Here is a 17,507-nt window from a genome sequence, read left to right as displayed (position 1 = left end):
CACTGACACATGAAGAGAAGGGAGTTACCTCACAAGTGGAGAACCAGTGTTGACAGGGCCGATTCGATCAGGGTGGATGTAGTCCACTCCCAATAAGAGATGAGGAGGTGTCAATTCCAGGAGAGGCAAAGCTGCTTCTGTAATGAGCCAGCCACTCCCAGTCCCTACCCCCTGAGTCTAGAGCAAGTATCCTTTCATCTCTTATATATTTCAGTCTCACGTGTGAGGAATCTATGATTATACTGTGCAGTTGAGAAACCTGCTTATAACCCCAAAATGATTATATATAGGCCAGCATAACTATATTACACTGCTCTACTAGAGTAAAGATCATTGGCTGTTTCCAAAGTCTACAGCTCCCCCTTGTGGAGGATCAAGGAAGTGATTACTGATTAAAGAGAAGAGCTGCACAAATATTTACAGTGATTATTAGTGCAAGGTTTGGAAAGATTTAGAAAGGAGAGTGTGTTTGTCCAAAACTTGTCCAGACTTCACTGAGCTGGAACCTGAGCTGGAAGACTTTTGTGGGCAAAACTTACTTGTGAGATTTTCAGAATATCCTGGTTATTGCCCAGCAGGAAGTACATCAGAATAGCTCCTCCCATAGTATTTCAGTGCCCTATCGTCCTCTCAGAGGTGAAGGCCTGGATTCTGGAAAGATTAAAGAATGTGCTTAACAGGATTACTCACAGCGCATAGGCTTCAGAGAGGGAGCGTGGTCTGACGGTTACGGTGCTAGTCCGAGATTTGGGAGGGTTCATTTCCCTGCTCTGCCCCAGACTTCCTTTGTGACCTTGGGCAACTCACTTGGTCTCTGTGTGCCTTCATTCCCCATTTGTAAAAAGGAGAGAATACCACTGCCCTACCCCACCAGGGTGTTATCAGGCTCTCACACGCAAAAGTGATGTACCCTTAGAGAGATAAAACAGGACTGCCCACAGTGAGTGAAGTGAAGCATGTGCTTAAGTCTTTACCTGAATCAGAAAGTGAAAGTAACAAACAAAACTCTTCCAACTTCAGAAATGGCCAGATTCATTTTGAGGTTCAGACCAGTTCTAATATTATCCAAATCAGTTGTCAAACCCCTGGTAATTTCCTCTCTTATATAAACATTAGGGTTTTGGGGTGGTTTTTTGTCATCTTTTAAATGTTTACAGACTTTGTACTTAAACAGATAACGGAAATATATTGACTGTAAATAACATTTTATATAAACTGATTTATAAAAGTGATCAATGTTACTTATACTTTTTATAGGCTCTGCATGGTCTCTGCATTGAAACAGTATTGGGTGTGTGGTATTTCTAAATGCAATTTGATAAGCACCTACAGCATCAGATAGCAGCTCTATAACCCTAAATACATACATTTGGGCCAGTGTCACTTCACTGACGTCAGACTTCAGTGGAACCATGTTGATTTACAGCAGCTGAGGCACTGGCCCATTTTGGGCTAGCTGCTATTTAATTAATGAAGGGCCAGATTTGCATTTGGTGTAAATCTGTATTGTTCAACTGGAATCAGAACTAATCTCTTAATTGAAATCAAGGGCGCTTTAGCTGAGAACCTGACCTGCTGTCTTGAACCTGTACATCTCAAATCAGTTGAGTTCAGCTGAGGGGAGGGGAAGGGGGAATTGCGTGATAATTGTCTCTGGGATATATAGCATTGCTCAGACTTTTCTGGGACTAGCTTGGAGGCCTAATACTTTGCATTCCTATTCAGGACACATGGGTTTAGTTTTTAGCTCTTGCTTTAAGCTGGAGCTGACAGCACGCTGAGTCCCTGAAGGGAAATGAAGTGCTTTATGTTGCTCAACACAGATCATTTCAGCCAAGTGAGGAGAAGAGCTGCTGATCTACAAGCTCTTGTCTCAGCCTCCATCCTTGAGCAAGACAGAGGTGAACATTACCAGCGGTGGGGGATGGACGATGGGGATGGGGAGAGAATGAAGGTAAGTAACCATTTCTGTCCCAGTGAGCAAAGCTGTCATTTAGACATTCACATTGTAAGCTGTCGTTTATTATGGGAAGTGATTTTAAAAAGCGTATTGAGGCTATAATGTATTACATTGCTGTCAAATATACACATACTCAAGTTCATCCAGACTTACAGAAACAATCACCAGTAAATCCCTACTTTCCGTGCATAGTGAAAATCTCATTTTGCAATCAACCTCTATATAAAGCCAGGGACTAGTGATACTCATTCATCGTTATTAATACCAGCAGGGTACATCACTTTTGCATGTGTGCCCCTCTGCCATGTACATTGGCGAAACCGGACAGTCTCTACCTAAAAGAATAAATGGACACAAATGAGACATCAGAAACGGTAACATACGAAAGCCAGTAGGAGAACACTTCAATCTCCCTGGACATTCTGTAACAGATTTAAAAGTAGCCATCCTGCAACAACAAAAACTTCAAAAACAGACTTCAAAGAGAAACTGCAGAGCTACAATTCATTTGCAAACTTAACACCATTAATTTGGGTTTGACTAGGGACTGGGAGTGGCTGGCTCACTACAAAAGCACTTTCCCTCTCTTGGTATTGACACCTCCTCATCAATTATTGGGAGTGGACCACATCCACCCTGACTTGGCCTTGTCATCACTGGTTCTCCACATGTAAGGTAACTCCCTTCTCTTCATGTGCCAGTATATTTATGCTTGTATCTGTAATTTTCACTCCATGCATCTGAAGAAGTGGGGTTTTTATCCACGAAAGCTTATGCCCAAATAAATGTTAGTCTTTTATGTGCCACCGGACTCCTTGTTGTTTTTTTAATGTACAGTCACTGTCAAAACCCCTGCAGATGCACCACTTGTGCACATCAGAGTTTCTTCTGCTGTGGTGCTCTTAGACACCTTTAGCCTCCGCACTGCTGGAGCGAGGGCTCTGCTGTGAGAGGTTAATGAAAAGCAAGAACTTCCTCCTGCTGCTTGTGGTTTTACTCCAGCTGGGTTACCTAGGGAGGTGGTGGACTCTCCACCCTTAGTGGTTTTTAAGGCCTGGCTTGACAAAGCCCTGGCTGGGATGATTTCGTTGGGGTTGGTCCTGCTTTGAGCAGGGGGTTGGATGATCTCCTGAGGTCTCTTCCAATCCTAATTTTCTATGATTCTAACTCAATAGCATTTTAAATACATGCAAGAAGTCACTATCTGCTGCTGCTATATGCCTCTAGCCCAGAAAAACAAAACAGCCTCCGTTAGGAGCTGAAAGCATGTGGGTTTCAATCAGGTGAGTTAGCAGAATAAAGATGCTTCTTTTTTCTAAGCAAGTGCTTTCTGGACTCACTTGCACTATATGTAACTTCATCTAAGCTTCCCTAGAATTCACAGTCAGATATAGGGTTGCCAATTTTGGTTGGACATATTCCTGGAGGTTTCATCACATGACGTAATCTTTAATTACAGATTAATCTTTAATTCCTGGAGACTCCCAGGCAATCCTGGAGGGCTGGCAACCCTAGTCAGATACCCCCCTAGAGGCACAGAGAGACAAGGTGGGTGAGGTATTGCACAGCCAGGGGTGACACATTTTCATTTTGTAAAGGCGCAGTGTCAGGGATGATAGGCACGAAAGAATAATCCTTCCTAAGGACACAAGTAAGTTATCCTTCAGTGGGCAGAAAGTGATGATGCTACGAGGCCATTGGGTTGGACCCTGAGGTTCTTTGTAAAAATGTAAGGTCATGTATTCCTGTTGATCCCACTGATGCCCATAAAGGGCCTGTGGTCCCGTACCGCATTGCCACCCAAGCCTGCATGGGAGAGGGTGTAGAAGGCGGCTGGCTGGGCACCTCCCTGCCCAGGGGCTGTGAGGGGGAGCAGGTTTCTGGGGGCTGCAGCTGAATGGGGCTCTCTGTACATCACCTAACACACGGGGGCGGGGGGAAGGGGAGGGTTTAATTCTGTTTGTTTCGGTGTCACCGGGGGCGGGCGGCGAACACCACCAAACTGTGGTGGCTAGTTTACAGCCAGCCCCACGACTATGCTGCCCCACGGGCTGCAGCCCCATAGACGGGACCTCCAGCCCCGAGCCTTGTGTGGGTGCTGGGGGGGGAGTTAAGCCAACCTCAGGCTGGGGGGCCTGACCCAATGCAGGGAGGGCAGTGCTGGGGGGCGGGGTCCCCAGGGCAGGGAGAGGTGGAGGGGCCCAGGCTCGGGGCGGGAGGGGCGCCTGGCAATTGCAGCCTTCAGTTCTGTGCCCTCATCCAAGATGGCCGACTCGTTGGGGTCCTTCTGAGGGAAAGCGGTCCCTCTGCCCATACTCAAGATGGCCGAGAGTAGCGACCGGGCAGCTCCCTGGGGGGGGGGGGGGAGGGAGCTTTGCTGCCCACACCCAAGATGGCCGGGGAGGGCGGGGTGACGCTTCTGATGCGCACTGGGCGGCCATCTTGCGCTTGGGCAGCAGGCCCGCGGCAGCGTCGGTGGAGCGGCCCCCGCGGCGCAGCTATGGTGGCCGTGGCGGGAGGCGGAGCGCGGTTCCCCGGGCTGTACCATCGCGCGGACAGAGGGGGAGAGACCCGCGCTGCTGAGCCTGGCGGGGCGGTGCGGTGCGGAGCGCGGGCAGGAGCCGAGCCCCATGAGACTGCGCGAGAGCAGCGCGCTCCGCCTGGCAGGGTAAGGCTGGGCTGCCCCATAGCTACGCCCCTGTAGCCTTCAGCCCCTATAGCTCCGTCCTGCCCTCCCCTATAGCTACACCCTCCTCGCCCCTATAGCTCCACCCTGCCCTCCCCTATAGCTACACCCTCCTCGCCCCTATAGCACTACAGCCCCTGTAGCTATACCCTGCCTGCCCCTATAGCTCCACCCTGCCCTCCCCTATAGCTGTACAGCCCCTGTAGCTACGCCCTGCCCTCCCCTATAGCTGTACAGCCCCTGTAGCTACGCCCTGCCCTCCCCTATAGCTGTACAGCCCCTGTAGTTACGCCCTGCCCTCCCCTGTAGCTACACCCTCCTCGCCCCTATAGCACTACAGCCCCTGTAGCTATACCCTGCCTGCCCCTATAGCTCCACCCTGCCCTCCCCTATAGCTGTACAGCCCCTGTAGCTACGCCCTGCCCTCCCCTATAGCTGTACAGCCCCTGTAGCTACGCCCTGCCCTCCCCTGTAGCTACACCCTCCTCGCCCCTATAGCACTACAGCCCCTGTAGCTATACCCTGCCTGCCCCTATAGCTCCACCCTGCCCTCCCCTATAGCTGTACAGCCCCTGTAGCTATGCCCTGCCCTCCCCTATAGCTGTACAGCCCCTGTAGCTATGCCCTGCCCTCCCCTATAGCTGTACAGCCCCTGTAGCTATGCCCTGCCCTCCCCTATAGCTGTACAGCCCCTGTAGCTACGCCCTGCCCTCCCCTATAGCTGTACAGCCCCCTGTAGCTATGCCCTCCCTACCCCATAGCTCTGCAGCCCCTATAGTTATCCCTTGCTTGCCCCTATAGCCCATATAGTTAAAATCTTGCCTATCCCATAGCTCGACAGCTCTCTGTAGCTATACACTGCTCAAATCCTGAAAGCAGAAACTGTGCTGATGAGTGGGGGCTGCCCTATAGCTATAACCTGGCTGCCCCCATTGCTATCCCCTGCCCACCCCCATCTAGGCAGACACTGTGCTGATGGAGAAGGCTGGGGCTGCCCCTATAACTATACCCTGCCCAACCCCATAGCTATATCCTGACCAGCCCTGATAGGCAGCCACTGTGCCACTGGATAATATGGCTGGAGCTTCTCCTATAGCTATATATTCTGCCTGGCCCCTATAGACAGACACTGTGCTGATGAGTAATTTGGCTAGTAATTTGGCCTGTCCCTTATCTGTGCCAATGGGTAAGGTCGGGGGCTGCCCCTATAGCTTTATATTCTGCCTGCCCCTCCTATAGACACACTGGGCTGATGGCTAAGGCTGGGGGCTTTTTCAGGGACCCTGTCCCCTATAGCTAATCCCTGTGTGGAAGGGTAAGTCTTGGGTAACACTGACTGCTACCTTCCTGCCTACCACAACTGAATCCTGTGCTGAAGGGTTTTTGCATGATAGTTGCCCGACTCCCGTTGGCTCCCTGGCCCCCTCTAGCTAAGCCCTGCTCTGATGGCTGCATGACTACCCCGCCATTGCAGCTCAAATTGCTGCTGTGCTAGCCACATGTCATCCCTGGCACCTGCCTTTGGCTCCATGTCTTTGCTCAGTTAAAACCGGTACAGGTGGCAACTTGAGGTAGAGCGCTCCATGGTGTTTAATAGTGTTTGTGTTGCTGTGCCAGACCCTGCCATGCATGTTACTCCCCACACTGTACTGGCTTGTGCCCCGATCCTGCCAGCAAATGCTTAATGTGATGCATGTGAATAGTCCCTTTGACTTCAGTGGCACTGGTCACATACCTAAAATTAAGCACATGCTTAAGAATTTGCAGGATCGGGAATTAATTTTTAAAATTCCTGTCCGTGTTACACCAGCACCTTTAAACAAGGGAGAGTCAGAGTATTTCAATACCTTCTTTTTTAAAGCCTGAGATTGACGGACTGCAGGGAAAACAGTGAAACGGACTATCTAAACTGCTGTAGTGTGCAAAGTAAGCGGACTGAGAAAAGGGAGGCAAATAACTTTTTTCTCTAATCTCTTTTGATTAGCCTTTTAGGATGTGACTCGTAACTAGAATGGGCACAAAACTTTCAGACAGAACTGTGATTTATTTGTTTTGCCAGAGGACAGTGTCCCTTTATAATGCTGCTGTCAGCAATTAGATGTGCAGACCTGCCACGTTTCAGACTTTTGGAGGGAGTCACACCCATATGGGATAAATTTTAAAGCAGTTTAATTTTATTATCTCTACTTTTGCTCTTGAAGTTGTCTTTTAGCAAGACCCAGATAAATCAACCTTTTTTCAAAAATACAGTTTCCTTAAATGGTCCAAGTTTTACAGTCCAAACCTGTGATGGCCCGAAAATTATGGATGGGAGGTGCATTTATTTATCTATTTTTTTTTTTTTAAGTTTGTGAGACAGATCATGCATTTGTTTGTATCCTGCTAATCAGAGCCCCAGTTCTGCATGCACTTACGCATGTGCCCAATTTTACACATGTGAACTCAGTGGAACCCTTCAGGCACATAAACTTAATCAATTGCTTAAATGTCTGTAGGATCAAGGCTTTCTAGCTATACTTTAATGGTCCTTTTCAGCATAGTGCTATACGCTCCCACTTATGCAAATTCCCTTTATCCAGAAGTCCTAGTTTCCAAGTCCAGAGTGTGTCCCCCTATGTTAGTTAATCATCTGCTTATAACTTCTCCATTAGCCTCTTAGTGCTAAGATAATTTACAGCAATGCATCTGTTTTACTGCCGTAGGGTAAATTAATGTATCCACGCACAATGTGGTTCTATGGCTGCAACATTGTGTCCAGTTCAAAGTGCATCATGTGTAACTATTGTGGTTGTTTCTACAGCAGCATCTCTGGTCAGCGCTCCCCTCCCATCTCGGAGCCCCGCAGATGAAACTTGGCCCCTCCCAGTGATCAATGGGGCAGTCATCACTGAGGGACTGTGGTCAGGCATAGCCCCGGGAAGGCAGCCTGAGCACTGGGACAGACACAAGGTAGGCAAGGTGTTCAGGGGAGAGGTTGGTACATACAGCATCACCATTCATTGGCTCACCGTCTGGAATGGCAAGAGCAGCAGCCAGTCGAGTAAAGCAACATCCCTGAGTGACTCTTCAGTCTGTCACACCCAGCTGTTCCCGGACCTAGGGGGTATGTCTGCACAGCAGCTGGGAGCAAGCCTTCCAGCCCAGGTAGCCACTAGCAGGGCTTGAGCTAAAGTGGATGTTGGGGCTCAGGCTGGAGGTTGGGCTGTCCAGCCTAGGGAGTCGGGTGGGTTTGAGAGCCCGAGCCACAGTGTCCACACGGCTATTTTTAGTGTGTTATCTTGAGCCCCACAGGCTCGCTCCCAGCTGCATTGTAGACATACCCTTGCTGCTTCCCAGCCAGAATCCAGCTCAAAATAGCCCCTCTGTTTATGCAAACACTAGGTTATCCGAAAGTGTTGGATGGCTGCCAGGCCCTCTGGGTAAACAAGAGTGTACTGTATCTGGTCATGAATGGATTTTATCGTCACAGTACCCACGTGAGATAGGGAAATATCCTCGTTTTACCCATGAAGAATTGAAGTAGAGGATTGACTGTGACTTGCTGTCACGGAGTCCCTGGGCGATGCTCTGGAACTGCTCCCCATGAAGCCAGTCAGGACTCTGGGGTAGTTGCCTTTCTGTGAGCAGCCTGTCTTCAGGACACACAGCTCACACAGCTTCCACCTTCCTGGGTCTGACCTCGGAGCATTCAGCATCCTCTGCCCCTCCGTGCGCTTCCCCCCAGCGAGTCCGCTCAGGCGAGGCTCCTGGGGAAGCCAGAGGGTCCTGCACCCCAACTTCGCAGTCAGACGGGACTCTCAGCCAGCCAGTAAAACAGAAGGTTTATTAGACGACAGGAACATGGTCTTAAAACAGAGCTTGCAGGTGCAGAGAACGGGACCCCTCAGCTGGGTCCATTTTGGGGGGCAGTGAGCCAGACAACCACGTCTGCACTTCACTCCATGTCCCAGCCAGCCCCAAACTGAAAAACCCCTCTAGCCCCTCCTCCCCTGGGCTTTGTTCCTTTCCCGGGCCAGGAGGTCACCTGATTCCTTTGTTCTCCAACCCTTTAGCTCTCACCTCACAGGGGGGAAGGGCCCAGGCCATCAGTTGCCAGGAAACAGGGTGTCGGCCATTCTCTGTGTCCAGAATCCTGCACACTCCGGCCCTCTAGGGCTCTGCAATGATCATACACCCTTACCCCACCACCTAGATACTTAAGAACTGCCTAGGGGAAACTGAGGCACCCCCACACTATTCAGAGGAAATATTAAGAACAGTCCCACTTCGCCACACTTGCCCAAAGTCCCTGTGGGCAGAGCTGAGCTAAGAATTGAGTCCAGGTCTCCTGAGTCTCAGTTCAGTGCCCTAGCCAGTTCTTATCCATTCAGGAGAGTTGTGTGTATTCTTAAAAATGTATATCCTGTATAGTTCACTACAGCCTTCATCCTGCAATTGGATCCACCTCAGTGGTCCCGTGTGTCCGTGCAGAGCCCCAGTGAAGTCAGCTGAGTTCTACACAGATGTTATGGTCCACCTGTATCAATCCATCTGCAGGGTCAGGGCCCCTACATATTCATGCATGTATGCGACTAATATTAGGTTAAAAGGATCTTCACATAGGGAAATATGTCATGCAAAGGTCTTGGAGAAGTGAAGATGTAACAGAGAATGGGGGAAACTTGCAGTCAGAAAATTACATATATCTCACAGTAGGCAGAGCATATAGATTTCTGGCAAGTTTTATGTGAAGTAATTCCACCAAAGAATTCTGTTTTGAAAACAGTTCAGGGTCAGCTCCTCAGCTAGTGTAAATCTGCATAGCTGCACTGATTTCACTTCAGTGGAGGGAGCTATGCAAAATATATATTAGTTGAGTCTCTGGTCCATAGAGAATGACAGGCAGTGTGATCCAGAAATAGGCCGGAATGGTAAAAGTCCAGGGGGGAAAAAATGACCCTAGAAAAAAATTTTTGTCCAATTCTTGCAGACCACATTTTTCTTTTCTTTTCTTTTCTTTTCTTTTCTTTTCTTTTCTTTTCTTTTCTTTTTTTTTTTTTACCCCTTTCATTTATAATGTAAAATTACCCGGAAGACAAGCACACAGCTGTTGCTGACTGCGTTGTTGTGTACTAAAAACACCATAATATAGCATGGAGCAAACACAAATCACTTCTAATCATGGCTTCAAATTGCCTGTGTTTTATTTTTGAAAAACACTGGAGCTGTTCCTGGAGCTTTATAGGATTCCATAATAACAGAAGTGAGATATATATTGACATTTGCAGTGATTCAGTTATGCCACTTCCGTTTTCTGTAGCCTAGTTTTTCGATCTTGCACGTGAGATGATTCTGTAGAGTGGTTATTCCTTCCCCACTGGGAATTACAGGCAAAATATACACAAGCAAATGTTTAAATGCAACGTTTTGGTGTAAATTTTGCTCTCATACACTTATGTCAGTAAGTCAGTGGAGTTGCCATGTGTCATGGAGACAAGAATCTGGCCCTTTATTACATAAATGATGTACTAATGTTACTGTATGACATTAACACATTGGTTTTGTTCTGTTTGTACAGCACCTAGAGCAGTGGTTCTCAACTTATTTACCATTGTGGGCCGTATATGCAGGTCTCTGTGTTATGTGGGCTGCATCCACACAATATATATACTACCTGTATGGCCCTGAGGATGTCACATGGGCTGCAGCTGTGGGTTGAGAACCACTGGGTTAGCACAATGGGGTCTTGGTACATGACTAGGGCTCCTAAGCACTATAGTAATACAAATAATAGGTAATAAAATCATTTTTGTAATCAGTGGAGGATTTACTGTAACATTGCAGCTTTGCTGTCCTCATTTTGATGGCTCTCAGTGGAATTTTTCATTACTCTTTGCTTGTCATTAGGATCTAATCCAGAGTAGAGCTTGGTAAGAACCAGATTTTCCATTTCAGGGGAAATTTTATGATTTTGAAATTCTTCTATTCCAAAACCAAATGAAAACAACAGCAACAAAAAATTCAAAATTTTCTGTGAAACAAAATTCTCAACAAATTTTGTTCCAGGTTGATCAAAATGTTTCATTTTGATAAAATTGAAACATTTCATTTAGATCACATTTTTGCTCTTAACTTCTAAAAATGTTTTAAATAAAAACAGTAAATTTTGTTTTAAAACAAGTTATCGAAATGAGAAATTGAAATGTTGCATTCTGAAAATGTCAACACAGGTATTTTGACGAAAAATTTCCAACCATCTCTAATCCAGAGCCCATTGAAGTGAGTGGAAAGCCACTTCACCTCCACCACCATTCACTTTATTAGGCTTTGGACCAGACCCTGCGAGCATTCAGACATTTTAAAAAACCCTAATTTAGGCCTGGGTCCTGCAGTGAGCTCTCTTTAGTAGACCCGTCTACCCATTGGAAGCCCCTTTGAAATCAATGGGTTTCACATGTGCACAGGGGTCCCACTTGCAGAGCTCGTTGCAGGATCAGGGCCTTAAAAGAGAGGAGTAAAGAGTTAATTTATAATCTGATAAGAGATTTCAGCAAGCCCTACTTGTTTTATAAGCGCCTTACCATTGTTTTTTAGAAATCTTATATTAATAATACGGTATGTCATTTTGGGCTGTGTTCTGCAAGGGAATAGAAGGGGTTGTGATGGTGGAAAATGTTAAAACAAGGGAAATCTAGACTCAGTCTGTGTGTCCATGTGTTGATCAAATAGTGAGCATGACTTGGCTGTCTGCACTTCTTTCAGCAGTTTGCAAGATCAACACTTTGTAAGTATACTAGTTCCTAGCAGTCAGACTTGGCTATCCACGTTGATACCTGCAGCATACTTGTTTGCCTTCAGCAAATTCTAGCTCTTAAATGTTGTGAAGCCATTTTGTTTTATTGTTTTAATCGAAGACAGTGATTTGTGATCTGAGCTGTAGCTCACGAAAGCTTATGCTCAAATAAATTGGTTAGTCTCTAAAGTGCCACAAGTACTCCTTTACTTTTGTCTTGGTCGTTCATCCCTTAATCATAAACATACAGATTCTCATACTCCTGAGTAATACTGACCCTTTTTCTTTCAATGGACTGCAGCAGCGCTTAAATACTTTCCAGATGCCTTGGACAACTAGCTATAACTGCAGATCTTAATCTCTGTAATTAAAAGTATTTTGTATGGTAAATGTAAGGAAAAAAATGGAATACAGTAAACAGTTCAGGAAGCAAATTTAATTGTCTTGGTTAAAATCAGGATGCTTTTCATTTCCTCTGCCACCACTCAGTGAAACAACTGAAGTGAGTTATTGTCATTGATCTATAAAACTGGTAGACAGGTTATAGGAGTATCACAGAAAAATGTTTACAAGATGTAGAAGTGCTGTATTTGGCATCAAGTGGGCTTAATTTCCTCTTGAGCTGTTTGTTTTGATCCTAATTCAACACAACATCTAAGCATGTGCTTAAGTCCCATTGAAGTCAGTGGGACATAAGCACATGCTTGAATGCTCTGTTGAATTGGAGCCATAATGGGGGATGCAGCCATATACAACAATAATGACGGAAAACTGAGTGTATGCTGTCAGACGTGGTAAGACCAAGATGCCTTTTTCATCAAACGAAAGTATAGTGAATGTACAGTCCAGTAGTCAGTGTCACAGAGTTTAAGGCCAAAGGGACCACAGATCATATGACATAAAAAGAGGCAATGCCATGAATTTAATTGTAACCCTTCTTTGCCCCCACGAATGCCGGTACCTTTAAATCAGATCAATTACTTGACAATTTCCTTCCTTTTGTGAATTTAATAACAGGAAATAAAGTTGTGTTCATATATTGTCAAAACTGAGACTTCTGTAGAAGCCACTGGCATTTTTTAGTTTTACTCAAAGTTCGTTTTCATTGGCTGAAAATAGTTGCCGAATTTCAACCCAAAGCTCAATGCAGTGGCAGAGTTGTAGGCATCTTGAAACTACTTATTCTTTGCTAATGAATGTCCCTGCCTCAAAGAGCTATATGGGTGCACATATATAGCTCTAGGAGTATACATGTTGAGTAATCATCAGTATTTATTGGGATTACCGTAGTGCCCAAAAGCCCCAGGAAGGATTGGGTTTCTGTACAAATGCATAGGAAGAGACTATCTTTGCTCAGAAGAATTTAAAATGTGCCTTTTGCTGTGTTGTTTACTGTATGTTTGTTGAAATCTGTGTATGAACAATCTTGTGCTGGTAAGAATAAGATTAAGCTGTCTAATGGGTCAATTTCTGCCTGCGGTGACATAGTCCAATATACACGCACATCTTTTTACTCTTCTGAAAACTACTTTCCTTTAACAAAGGTATTTTGCTTCCCTCTTCTCTAAATAAACCCCTTTTTTAAATTCACTGGTATGGAGGAGCATATTTTTTTCTGTTCCAAATCAGATGGATGAATAAGGATCCAGTCCTACAAACACGCACAGCTTGTAGCTTTCCCAATATCTGTAATTCCACTGATTTCTATGGGACCTTTCACATGCGTAAAGTTACTCATACATAAGCGTTAGCCGGATTGAGCCCTAAATTAAATAAAAATTAATGGCATGGAGTGTTTGGAAGTATTCCAGGTTGCTTATTATCATTGTCTTTATAACAGAAATCTCGAATAAAACCCTATTCCATCCCTAAAAATGTGTTCCCTGGAACAATGTAGTTGGTCACAAGTTGCTAAGAAACCCTGGAATACAGAGCAGCCAGGAAATGTGTACCGTGCATTACAGTTATTTTGTAAGTCACAAATCATGAATTATTTATGCCTTGCAGATTAAAATTTGCTTAACTATTGCTGTTTTTATTGCATTAGCTTTGAGAATATTGCAACTGCAACAACAGGATTTGTTGTTCAAAAGCATTCATTATGGTGTCTATCGATGTTTATGCATCACGGGATGGTATGTTGAAGGCATGTTTGACCTCTTATTTGCACATTTTACGTACACTAGTAATGTACTTCATGTCGTGTCAAACGTAATTCACATAAGGAACAAAAGTAAAACTTGATGTAATTTAATGCCAATTGTTACTACTGGGCTGAGAAGCAAACACTCCAACATCAAGGTGAAAGTAACTGCACCGCCTAGCTTTTGCATCCTGTAAAACGGAGCCAACAAGCAAGAGAAAGCCACTCCAGCTGTTTGCTTTGGCCTAGTGCTCCTCTTTAGGTTCTAAAATTTAGTTATAACTAAGTTATACGGTTTAGGTAAACACACATTAAATAATAATAATTTTTAAACTTCTACTAGACCAGGAGTGTCAAACTCATTTTTGGAGTGGGCCAAATGCCTTTTTTAATTGTTGTTGGGGCTTTCATTTAGGATTCCACCCTCCCCTCAATCTACAGTGGATCTCCCAGTGCTGTCAGTGGAAGATCCCCACAAAGATCAAGGGTGGAATCTGGCCTTGATTTAGTAACTGCATATTTAGTTTGTTCTTATTAAAGCCACATTCATCAATCGCTCAGTGTGAAAACTAACTTACTCTTACGACACCCACTATATCTGCCTTGTTTCTTTTCCTTCTCTTTCTTTCTGTTTCTCTCAACTGTTCTTTCTTGTTTTGTCTCCTCCTATCTTTTCTCTGCATATCCTTCCCTACAGCAAAGCCCAGTTCCTTCCCATTCACTTCCACCATTTTCCCCATGTCATACAATAAAATTGTCAGTGATTACATACCATTAACTATTTCATGTGTCACTTATGCTCTTAAGTTAACATCACTATGAGATGAATTGGAGCAAAGGAGTTCACACCTCCAAGTTGTTGTTTCAGGCTGTCTGCAGACTAAGGAGGACAGCAGTGCATCATTGGTTTGTAATTGTTTTGCATTTGGGAGGTTAATTTTGCATCCGGGAGGGCTAGAAATTTACTCTAAAGCCACATAACTACATCTAATAGGTCAGATCAGGCCCTCTGGCTGGGTGTTTAACATCACCGTACTATATTATGCTACTAAGACCCCTTGTAGTAACTAAAAGGTACCTGGGTAAAGAATTTGGAGTGTACCTACTCTGTATGGATAGGACTTGTAGCAAGGGAAGACCTATACCTGTCACAAGAGACACCAACCTAAAGCTATTGTTTTCCTAGCACTATAAGGGAACATATGCCAAACAAACTGGGGCAGTGTAATTTACTCCATGAATTATATTGAATCTCAGCATACCACAGTAGGCTAAAGGTTATGAGGAATAGTGGGTAACTACCCACTATATAGATATTTTGGCTCATACACAAAGGTTTGCCAGTTTAGGGGTAGATTCTGAAACCCTGACTTACACTGAACAGTTCCTTACTCCAAGAATAGTCTTAATGACTGCATTGGCTCTAGTAGTGGAGTACAGTACTGCTCAGTGTGAGTGAGAATATCAGAATTGGGGCATCACTGTGTGCTATCAGAGTTGTTCAAAGCTATGGGATGTATCTTGGAGATACTAAATGGATAACATAGTGATCAAAATCAGTTCCTAGCTACATATCCCTTACTAATGTCCTAGGTAATGTAGTGACTGTTTTAGCATTTTCATCACTTAGTTTTGAAATGAGTTGGCATGAACCATCTGGACCTATATCTAAATCCACCTCAAAGAGGGGAGAACCCCATCTTATACCTTTCAGACCGGGCACCGTGGGTATCATAACTTCCTATGAAGAAAACTCTTCAGGGTGAGGAGTACTAACCTGGGTCATATGGGGCTAGTGGAATTGACATAACCTATTAATCATAGAATATCAGGGTTGCAAGGGACCTCAGGAGGTCATCTAGTCCAACCCCCTGCTCAAAGCAGGACCAATCCCCAACTAAATCATCCCAGCCAGGGCTTTGTCAAGCTTGACCTTAAAAATATCTAAGGAAGGAGATTCCACCACCTCCCTAGGTAATGCATTTCAGTGTTTCACCACCCTCCTAGTGAAAAAGTTTTCCTAATATCCAACCTAAAGCTCCCGCACTGCAACTTGAGACCATTACTCCTTGTTCTGTCATCAGCTACCACTGAGAACAGTCTAGATCCGTCCTCTTTGGAACCCCCTTTCAGGTAGTTGAAAGCAGCTATCAAATCCCCCTTCATTCTTCTCTTCTGCAGACTAAACAATCCCAGTTCCCTCAGTCTCTCCTCATAAGTCATGTGTTCCAGTCCCCTAATCATTTTTGTTGCCCTCCACTGGACTCTTCAATTTTTTCACATCCTTCTTGTAGGGTGGGGCCCAAAACTGGACACAGTACTCCAGATGAGGCCTCACCAATGTCGAATAGAGGGGAACGATCATGTCCCTCGATCTGCTGGCAATGCCCCTACGTATACATCCCAAAATGCCATTGGCCTTCTTGGCAACAAGGGCACATTGTTGACTCATATCCAGCTTCTCGTCCACTGTAACCCCTAGGTTCTTTTCTGCAGAACTGCTGCCGAGCCATTCGGTCCCTAGTCTGTAGCAGTGCATGGGATTCTTCCGTCCTAAGTGCAGGACTCTGCACTTGTCCTTGTTGAACCTCATCAGATTTCTTTTGGCCCAGTCCTCTAATTTGTCTAGGTCCCTCTGTATCCTATTCCTACCCTCCAGTGTATCTACCTCTCCTCCCAGTTTAGTGTCATCTGCAAACTTGCTGAGGGTGCAATCCACACCATCCTCCAGATCATTTATGAAGATATTGAACAAAACCGTCCCGAGCACCGACCCTTGGGGCACTCCACTTGATACCAGCTGCCAACTAGACATGGAGCCATTGATCACTACCTGTTGAGCCCGACAATCTAGCCAACTTTCTATCCACCTTATAGTCCATTCATCCAGCCCATACTTCTTTAACTTGCTGGCAAGAATACTGTGGGAGACCGTGTCAAAAGCTTTGCTAAAGTCAAGGAACAACATGTCCACCGCTTTCCCCTCATCCACAGAGCCAGTTAGCTCGTCATAGAAGGCAATTAGATTAGTCAGGTATGACTTGCCCTTGGTGAATCCATGCTGACTCTTCCTGATCACTTTCCTCTCCTCTAAGTGCTTCAGAATTGATTCCTTGATCAATAACTTATTCCTCATTAATAATGATATCCAGTACTATAATTGATGCATTTATATGGTATTAGGAAACATTTATGGTGTCTTCCAAAGGCCCGAGTCAGTATTATGGCACCATTGTGCTGGGACCTGTACAAACACACACAAAAAGACTATCTTTGCTCCTCAGGGTTTATAGTTTAAGACACAGTGTTAGTGTCTTGTGCGCCTAGAGGCAGAAAAGCACAGAACCGTCAAGCTTCTTTCTTACTGCCATAATATTTAGAGGATGTGTCTAGAGATAGTTGGAAAAATGCAGAATTTTTGTGTGAAAAACGATTGACATTTTTAATCACAAAATTTCAATCCCTCTAGGCTGAATGAAAACCTGCAAGAATTTCTCAGTTTTTTTTGCCAAAATATTGTCAACATTTTTAAAATTTTAAACCAGATCTGTGTCTTTATTTCCTTGCATGTTCTATATATTTCTGTACGTAATAGTCATACAATTTAAGTATTGCAAACAGTAGAACCTCACAAACTCGCACCATTAATCTCCTAGCCTGGGTATGCTCATTAAAAACCCGCTAGACTCTCTGCTCAACAAAGATTTAACCGCCTGTTGCTGTCATGCAGGTAGTGTGGCCTACTGGGTAGAATACTGGATTGGGACTCAGTTTGCAACCTGCCACTGGCCTGCAAGGTGACCTTTGGCAAATTACTTCCCCTCTCTGTGCCTCAGTTTGTCCATCTGTAAAATGGAGGGAATGATATGTAACCTCCTTTGTAAAGTGTTTTGGGATCTACAGATGAAAAGCACTGTATAAGAGTTTTACAATTTAGTTCCTTGGT

General features: G+C 45.0%; 1 protein-coding gene across 2 annotated transcripts in view; it reads left to right on the top strand.

The window, feature by feature from the left end:
• Positions 1-4,390: 4,390 nt before the first annotated feature.
• The window catches only part of LOC140909720 (uncharacterized), a 30,042-nt gene continuing 16,925 nt past the window's right edge, over positions 4,391-17,507 (top strand). The window contains exons 1-2 of one of the 2 annotated variants that reach the window (XM_073339705.2): positions 4,391-4,628; positions 7,447-7,595. The gene's annotated coding sequence lies outside the window, so the exon portion shown is untranslated. The remainder of the gene's footprint in view (positions 4,629-7,446; positions 7,596-17,507) is intronic. The other variant, XM_073339706.1, reaches the window with a different exon arrangement.

Source organism: Lepidochelys kempii, chromosome 3 (assembly GCF_965140285.1).
Source record: "Lepidochelys kempii isolate rLepKem1 chromosome 3, rLepKem1.hap1, whole genome shotgun sequence".
NCBI classification, from domain to species: Eukaryota; Metazoa; Chordata; order Testudines; family Cheloniidae; genus Lepidochelys; species Lepidochelys kempii.
This window is presented reverse-complemented; position numbering and strand designations above follow the sequence as displayed.